This window comes from Triticum urartu, chromosome 1, assembly GCF_003073215.2.
Source record: "Triticum urartu cultivar G1812 chromosome 1, Tu2.1, whole genome shotgun sequence".
Taxonomy (NCBI): Eukaryota; Viridiplantae; Streptophyta; class Magnoliopsida; order Poales; family Poaceae; genus Triticum; species Triticum urartu.
Genome location: NC_053022.1, coordinates 325,270,571 through 325,280,070, shown reverse-complemented (window position 1 = coordinate 325,280,070; position 9,500 = coordinate 325,270,571).

The following is a 9,500-nucleotide window of genomic DNA, read 5'->3' as shown; positions in this document are numbered from 1 at the left end:
AATCAATGGGATCATAGCAATTATCATAGCATCATCCTTCGGTAAGCATGAAGGGGAATTAAACAATGTATGAGTTGAAGAGTTACTCTCATTAGAAGGTGGGCACGGGTGATCAATCCGCTCTTCCTCCTTTTGTTCTTCGCTCTCCTCCTCATCTTTTTCATCCAATGAGCTCACAGTTTCATCAATTTCTTCTTCCATAGACTCCTGCAAAATATTAGTCTCTTCTTGGACAGCGGAGACTTTCTCAATAAGTGCATTAATATCGTAATTGTATTCATAATTCTCATAACAATATTTAAGGATAGCTAAATTTTCAGGTCTATAAACCGAATCATCAATCTTCAAACTCTTTAAACATAGATTCAATTTCATAAGCACCCATAAAAGCAACAAATTCTTCTATTTGTTCCACATCATAGTAATCATATATACCATTAGCATAAGAAGCTAAGGTTTTATTATCATTAAATTCGCATGAAAAGGGAAGGTGTGGAGCCTTCATCCTAGAGCAACAAGTATAATCATATCTCAAGCATAGTTGCCTAGCATACCAATTCAATATATGAATTTGATCCCATAATAGTTTCCCTTTTTGTGTCAAGCGGTAATCCCTAAAGTATTCACGTTGATCCAACGTTACTCCCATTACATAATTGAATGGGGTTTTCTCAGGATTATTAAAGTAGTACATAATATCTTTCACATAACCAGCATCGAGGGTTTTAGGAGGTTCCCCATCTCCATGAGCAGAAAGTACACCTAATTTTTTTGGTATTTCGTGTTCCATATCCATAACTAAAGATAAAGAACAACTAAGAACAGCAAATAAAAATTACTTAGTGATAAAGCAAACAAGCACACACGAGAATATTCACCCCACGCTATTGCTCCCCGGCAACGGCGCCAGAAAAAGGTCTTGATAACCCACAAGTATAGGGGATCGCAATAGTTTTCGATAAGTAAGAGTGTCGAACCCAACGAGGAGCTAAAGGCAGAACAAATATTCCCTCAAGTTCTATCGACCACCGATACAACTCTACGCACGCTTGATGTTCGCTTTACCTAGAACAAGTATGAAACTAGAAGTATTTTGTAGGTGTTGTTGGATAGGTTTGCAAGAATAAAGATTACGTAAATAAAAAGTAGGGGCTGTTTAGATAAAGACACAACTAAGTTAGTTTTAGTAGAGAGCTTGTTGTTACGAGAAAGTTATTTGTCCCTAGGCAATCGATAACTAGACCGGTAATCATTATTGCAATTTTATATGAGGGAGAGGCATAAGCTAACATACTTTCTCTACTTGGATCATATGCACTTATGATTGGAACTCTAGCAAGCATCCGCAACTACTAAAGATCATTAAGGTAAAACCCAACCATAGCATTAAAGCATCAAGTCCTCTTTATCCCATACGCAACAACCCCCTTACTCGGGTTTGTGTTTCAGTCACTCACGCAACCCACTATAAGCGAATCATGAACGTATTGCAACACCCTACAGCGGGGATCCCTCACGCTTGCGCGACACGGAGAGCACCATAGGACAGCACCAATAATAAAACATGCAACTCAAACCAATCACGATCATCAAATAACCATAGGACAAAACGAGATCTACTCAAACATCATAGGATAGCATACATCATTGGGAAATAATATATAGCGTTGAGCACCATGTTTAAGTAGAGATTACAGCGGGTAAGAGAGAGGTTACACTACTGCATAGAGGGGGGGAAAGTTGGTGATGATGGCGGTGAAGTTGTTGGTGAAGATTGCGGTGATGATGATGGCCACGGCAGCGTTCCAGCGCCACCGGAAGAGAAGGGGAGAGGGGTCCCCTTCGTCTTCTTCTTCCTTGACCTCCTCCCTAGATGGGACAAGGGTTTCCCCTTTGGTCCTTGGCCTCCATGGCGTGGGAGGGGCGAGAGTCCCTCCAAGATTGGATCTGTCTCTCTCTGTTTCTCTGTTCCCAGATTCTTCCCTTTCACCGTTTCTTATATTCCTGGAGATCCGTAACTCCGATTGGGCTGAAATTTTAACAAGATCTCGATCCGGATATTAGCTTTCTTGTGGCGAAATAAGGGCATCAACTGCCTTACGGGGTGGCCATGAGGGTCAGGGGCGCGCCCCCTGCCTCGTGCCTCCCTCGGCATCGTCTCGCGTGGATTTTTCTTCCCAAAAATCATATATATTCCAAAAAAACTCCATCAGTTTTTATCCCGTTTGGACTCCGTCTGATATGGATATTTCTACGAAACAAAAAACATGCAACCAAACAGGAACTGGCACTGGGCACTGGATCAATATGTTAGTCGCAAAAATAGTACAAAAAGTTGCCAAAAGTATATGAAAGTTGTAGAATATTGGCATGGAACAATCAAAAATTATAGATACGACGGAGACGTATCATTTAACCTGATGATCACATTTTCCTTTCCATTGGTTTGTTTGACCTTCCTGGTGTTCTATATGATCTAAGCAGTAATATTCTCCTGCTTAGGTAAACTCCTGAGTGTACAATTCTGTCAGCAAGACCCTGTTACTATTGTTGATGACATTCCGGTAACCACCGATGGACAAGAACTTTGCCTACAGGTCCGCCTCGTTTCAAGGAGCAGGAAAATGGTTCTCTTCGTCCCTCGCCCTTGATACCAACGTTGTTGCCAACATAACCGATAGTCTCTTCTATCACATGCCTGGCTATCATGATGCCTTGCTATCATGACCATGCAAGATGTCAGTGCCCTCCTACTTTAACCCACATGGTGGGCCCATAACCCATAGTTCCATAGGATCGAAACCTGACTCTCCTGTACACTCCTGTTCCCAAGTTAGTCCTCACTCTTGGCTTCGTTTGTAGATCATGAGCCCCCTTCCAAGAGATGATCTATTATGGTACCAGATACAATATCATTTTCGTTGCCCCGAACCTCTTTCACACTCTGTTTCACGCATCGAACGATTGCCGGCCACTCGAAACTTCTCATGATACCTTCTTACTTTTCTCTCAATATTTTCTAACGTTTCAATTCGAGAGTTACTTTCCCCCACCATCCCTGATGTTCTCTGCCAGATAGCCAACCTTGTAAGGCCCGTTCTCCCGGAATACCCACCCATTATTCTTTCATAATGATACGTCCATTTTGCATCATGCTTTTATATCATATTTATTGCATTATGGACTGTTATTTCACTTTATGTCACAATACTTATGGCTATTCTCTCTTATTTTACAAGGTTTACACAAGGAGGGAGAATGCCGGCAGCTGGAATTCTGGTCTGGAAAAGGAGCAAATATTAGAGACCTATTCTGCGCAACTCCAAAAGTCCTGAAACTCCACGGAACGTCTTAAAAGAAATAAAGAAAAATCCACGCCAAAGATGAAGGCCAGGGGGCCCACACCCTTCTCACGAGGGTGGGGGCCCCCCCCCCTAGGGCGCGCCCCCCTACCTCGTGGGCCCCCTGGTGGCTCTCCGATGCCCATCTTCTCCTATATGAGGTCTTTCGATGAGAAAAAAATAAGAAGGAACTTTTCGGGATGAGACTCCGCCGCCACGAGGCGGAACCTTGGCGGATCCAATCTAGAGCTCCGGCAGAGCTGTTCTGCCGGGAACTTCCCCCGGAGGGGGAAATCATCACCATCGTCATCACCAACGCTCCTCTCATCGGGAGAGGGCAATCTCCATCAACATCTTCACCAGCACCATCTCATCTCCAAACCCTAGTTCATCTCTTGTATCCAATTCTTGTCTCAAAGTCCGGGATTGGTGCTAGTAGGTTGCTAGTAGTGTTGATTACTCCTTGTAGTTGATGCTAGTTGGTTTAATTGGTGGAAGATCATATGTTCAGATCCTATATGCATATTATTACCCCTCTGATTATGAACATGAATATGCTTTGTGAGTAATTACGTTCGTTCCTGAGGACAAGGGAGAAGTCTTGCTATGAGTAGTCATGTGAATTTGGTATTCGTTTGATATTTTGATAAGATGTATGTTGTCTAGCCTCTAGTGGTGTTATGTGAACGTCGACTACATAACACTTCACCATTATTTGGGCCTAGAGGAAGGCATTGGGAAGTAATAAGTAGATGATGGGTTGCTAGAGTGACAGAAGCTTAAACCCTAGTTTATGCGTTGCTTCGTAAGGGGCTGATTTGGATCCATATGTTTCATGCTATGGTTAGGTTTACCTTAATACTTTTGTTGTAGTTGCGGATGCTTGCAATAGAGGTTAATCATAAGTGGGATGCTTGTTCAAGTAAGAACAGCACCCAAGCACCGGTCCACCCACATATCAAATTATCAAAGTATCGAACGCGAATCATATGAACGTGATGAAAACTAGCTTGACGATATTCCCATGTGTCCTCGGGAGCGCTTTTCCTATTATAAGAGTTTGTTCCGGCTTGTCCTTTGCTACAAAAGGATTGGGCCACCTTGCTGCACTTTATTTACTTTTGTTACTTGTTGCTCGTTACAATTTATCCTATCACAAAACTATCTGTTACCACTTATTTCAGTACTTGCAGAGAATACCTTGCTGAAAACCGCTTATCATTTCCTTCTGCTCCTCGTTGGGTTCGACACTCTTACTTATCGAAAGGACTACGATAGATCCCCTATACTTGTGGGTCATCAAGACTCTTTTCTGGCGCCGTTGCCGGGGAGTGTAGCGCCTTTGGTAGGTGGAATTTGGTAAGGAAAAATTTATATAGTGTGCTGAAATTTACTGTCACTTGTTACTATGGAAAGTAATTCTCTGAGGGGCTTGTTCGGGGTATCTTCACCCCGTCCAGTAGAGCAAAGAGTTGCTCCTCAACCTACTGAACCTATTGAAAATGAAATTCCTTATGAGTATCCTTCGGGTATGATAGAAAAACTGCTAGCTAATCCTTTTACAGGAGATGGAACAAAGCATCCTGATGAGCACTTAATATATGTGGATGAAGTTTGTGGATTATTTAAGCTTGCAGGTATACCCGATGATGTTGCTAAGAAGAAGGTCTTCCCTTTATCTTTGAAGGGAGACGCATTGATATGGTATAGGCTATGTGATGATATGAGATCATGGGACTATAAAAGATTGAAGTTGGAATTTCATCAAAAGTATTACCCTATGCATCTTGTTCATCGTGATCGCAATTATATATATAATTCTGGCCTCGCGAAGGAGAAAGCATCGCTCAAGCTTGGGGGAGGCTTAAATCAATGTTATATTCATGCCCCAATCATGAGCTCTCAAGAGAAATAATTATGCAAAGTTTTTATGCTCGGCTTTCTGAAAACAATCGCACCATGCTCGATACTTCTTGTGCTGGCTCTTTTATGATGAAGACTATTGAATTCAGATGGAATTTATTGGATAGAATTAAACGCAACTCTGAAGATTGGGACCTCGACGAAGGTAAGGAGTCAGGTATGACACCTAAGTTTGATTGTGTTAAATCTTTTATGGATACCGATATTTTCCTAAGTTTAGCACTAAATATGGACTTGACTCTGAGATAGTAGCTTCTTTCTGTGAATCTTTTGCTACTTATGTTGATCTCCCTAAGGAGAAGTGGTTTAAATATCATCCTCCCATAGAAGTAAAAGTAGTTGCACCTATTAAAGTTGAAGAAAAGACTGTCACTTATAATGATCCTATTGTTCCTACTTCTTATAGTTGAGAAACCACCTTTCCCTGTTAGAATAAAGGATCATGCTAAAGCTTCAACTGTTGTTCGTAAAAGCAATATTAGAACTTATACACCTCCTGAGCAAGTTAAAGTAGAACCTAATATTGCTATTGTTAAAGATCTCTTGTCTGATAATATTGATGGGCATGTTATTCAGTTCGAAGGTGAAACTGCTAGAATTGCTAAACCTTGTGCTAAAGATAAACATAGACCTGTGGTAGGCGTGCCTGTTATTTCTGTTAAAATAGGAGATCATTGTTATCATGGCTTATGTGATATGGGTGCTAGTGCTAGTGTTATAACGCATACTTTATACGAAGAAATTAAGAATGAAATTGCACCTGTTGAGTTAGAAGATATTGATGTTACTATTAAACTTGCTAATAGAGATACTATTGCACCAATTGGAATTGTTAGAGATGTTGAAGTCTTGTGTGGGAAAACTAAATATCCTGCTGATTTTCTTGTTCTTACTTCTCCGCAAGATAGCTTTTGTCCAATTATATTTGGTAGACCCTTCTTAAATACTGTCAATGCTACCATAGACTGCACTAAGAATATTGTTACTGTGTTTGGATGATATGGTTCATGAGTTTAATTTCTCTAAATTTAGTAAACAACATCGTGAGGAAGAATTACCTAGTAAGGATGAAATTATTGGTCTTGCTTCTATTGCCGTACCTCCTAGTGATCCTTTAGAACACTATTTGCTAGACCATGAAAATGATATGTTCATGAATGAAAGAAGGGAAATAGATGAAGTATTCTTTAAACAGGAACCTATTCTGCACAACAATTTGCCTGTTGAAATTTAGGGGATCCTCCTCCACCCAAGGGTGATCCCGTGTTTGAGCTTAAACCTTTGCCTGATAATCTTAAATATGCTTATCTTGATGAAAAGAAGATATATCCTGTTATTATTAGTGCTAACCTTTCAGAGCATGAAGAAGAAAGATTATTGAAAACTCTGAAGAAGCACTGTGCTGCTATTGGATATACTCTTGATGATCTTAAGGGCATTAGTCCCACTCTATGTCAACATAAAATAAATTTGGAAGCAGATGCCAAACCAGTTCGTGATCCTCAACGACGTCTGAATCCTAAAATGAAAGAAGTGGTAAGAAAAGAAATACTAAAGCTTCTGGAGGCAGGTATAATCTATCCCGTTGCTGATAGTGAGTGGGTAAGTCCTGTCCATTGTGTCCCTAAGAAGGGAGGTATTACTGTTGTTCCTAATGATAAAGATGAATTGATTCCACAAAGAATTATCACAGGTTATAGGATGGTAATTGATTTCCGCAAATTAAATAAAGCTACTAAGAAAGATCATTACCCCTTACCTTTTATTGATCAAATGCTAGAAAGATTATGCAAACATACACACTATTGCTTTCTAGATGGTTATTCTGGTTTCTCTCAAATACCTGTGTCGGCTAGAGATCAATCAAAGACTACTTTTACATGCCCTTTTGGTACTTTTGCTTATAGATGTATGCCTTTTGGTTTATGTAATGCACCTGCTACCTTTCAAAGATGCATGATGGCTATATTCTCTGACTTTTGTGAAAAGATTTGTGAGGTTTTCATGGACGACTTTTCCGTCTATGGTTCCTCTTTTGATGATTGCTTGAGCAATCTGTTGGGAACGTAGCAGAAATTTAAAAAAATTTTCTACACATCACCAAGATCAACCTATGGAGTCATCTAGCAACGAGGGAAAGGGGAGTGCATCTACATACCCTTGTAGATCGTGAGCGGAAGCGTTCAAGAGAACGAGGTTGATGGAGTCGTACTCGTCGTGATCCAAATCACCGATGACCGAGCGTCGAACGGACGACACCTCCGCGTTCAACACACGTACGGTTAGGGAAGACGTCTCCTCCTTCTTGATCCAGCAAGGGGAAGGAGAGGTTGATGGAGATCCAGCAGCACGACTACGTGGTGGTGGAAGCAGCGGTGATCTCGACAGGGCTTCGCCAAGCTCCAACGAGAGAGAGAGAGAGGTGTTACGTGGGGAGAGGGAGGCGCCAGAGACTTGGTGCGTCTGCCCTCCCTCCCCCCCACTATATATAGGGCCCCTAGGGGGGCGCCGGCCCTAGGAGATCCAATCTCCAAGGGGGGGGCGGCCAAGGGGGGCTTGCCCCCCAAGTCAACTAGGGCGCCCCCACCCCTAGGGTTTCCAACCCTAGGTGCAGGGGGAGGCCCATGGGGGGCGCACCAGCCCACTAGGGGCTGGTTCCCCTCCCACTTCAGCCCATGGGGCCCTCCAGGGATAGGTGGCCCCCCGGTGGACCCCCAGGGCCCTTCCGGTGGTCCCGGTACAATACTGATTACCCCCGAAACTTTCCCAATGGCCGAAACTGGACTTCCTATATATAAATCTTCACCTCCGGACCATTCCGGGAAACTCCTCGTGACATCCAGGATCTCATCCGGGACTCCGAACAACTTTCCATCCGGGACTACGCCAAAACCACAACGTGATATGTCAATTTTATTTACCCTTCATAAGGACCCTTTTCATCGAATCCGATCCGACTAAAGTGGGAGAGACAGACACCCGCTAGCCACCTTATGCAACTAGTGCATGTCAGTCAGTGGAAACTGTCTCACGTAAGCGTACGTCTAAGGTCGGTCCGGGCCGCTTCATCCCACGATGTCGCCGAATCAATAAAACTTCGCGCATAGTAAATTGACAAAAACCATTAAGGAATGCCGTTTTGACGTCCATTTGCCATATCTCATAATCATAGAATGCGGCAATTGCTAACATGATTCGGACGGACTTCAGCTTCGCTACCGGTGAGAAAGTCTCATCGTAGTCAACCCCTTGAACTTGTCGATAACCCTTAGCGACAAGCCGAGCTTTATAGATGGTCACATTACCATCCGCGTCTGTCTTCTTCTTAAAGATCCATTTATTTTCTATGGCTCACCGACCATCGGGCAAGTCAGTCAAAGTCCATACTTCGTTTTCATACATGGATCCTATCTCGGATTTCATGGCTTCTAGCCATTTGTCGGAATCTGGGCCCGCCATCGCTTCTTCATAGTTCGAAGGTTCACCATTGTCCAACAACATGATTTCCAGGACAGGGTTGCCGTACCACTCTGGTGCGGAACGCGTCCTTGTGGACCTTCGAAGTTCAGTAGCAACTTGATCTGAAGTTTCATGATCATCATCATTAACTTCCTCCTAGTCGGTGCAGACACCTCAGGAACAATTTCTTGAGCTGCGCCACTCTCCGGTTCAAGAGGCAATACTTCATCAAGTTCTACTTTCCTCCCACTTACTTCTTTCGAGAGAAACTCTTTCTCTAGAAAGGATCCATTCTTGGCAACAAAGGTCTTGCCTTCGGATCTAAGATAGAAGGTATACCCAATAGTTTCTTTAGGGTATCCTATGAAGACGCATTTTTCCGATTTGGGTTCGAGCTTTTCAGGTTGAAGTTTCTTGACATAAGCATCGCATCCCCAAACTTTCAGAAATGACAACTTAGGTTTCTTGCCAAACCACAATTCATACGGTGTCGTCTCAACGGATTTCGACGGAGCCCTATTTAAAGTGAATGCGGCAGTCTCTATAGCATAACCCCAAAATGATAGCGGTAGATCGGTAAGAGACATCATAGATCGTACCATATCCAATAGGGTGCGATTACGACGTTCGGACACACCATTACGCTATGGTGTTCCAGGCGGCATGAGTTGTGAAACTATTCCACATTTCCTTAAGTGTGTGCCAAATTCGTGACTCAAATATTCTCCCCCACGATCTGATCGTAAGAACTTGATTTTCCTGTCATGTTGATTCTCA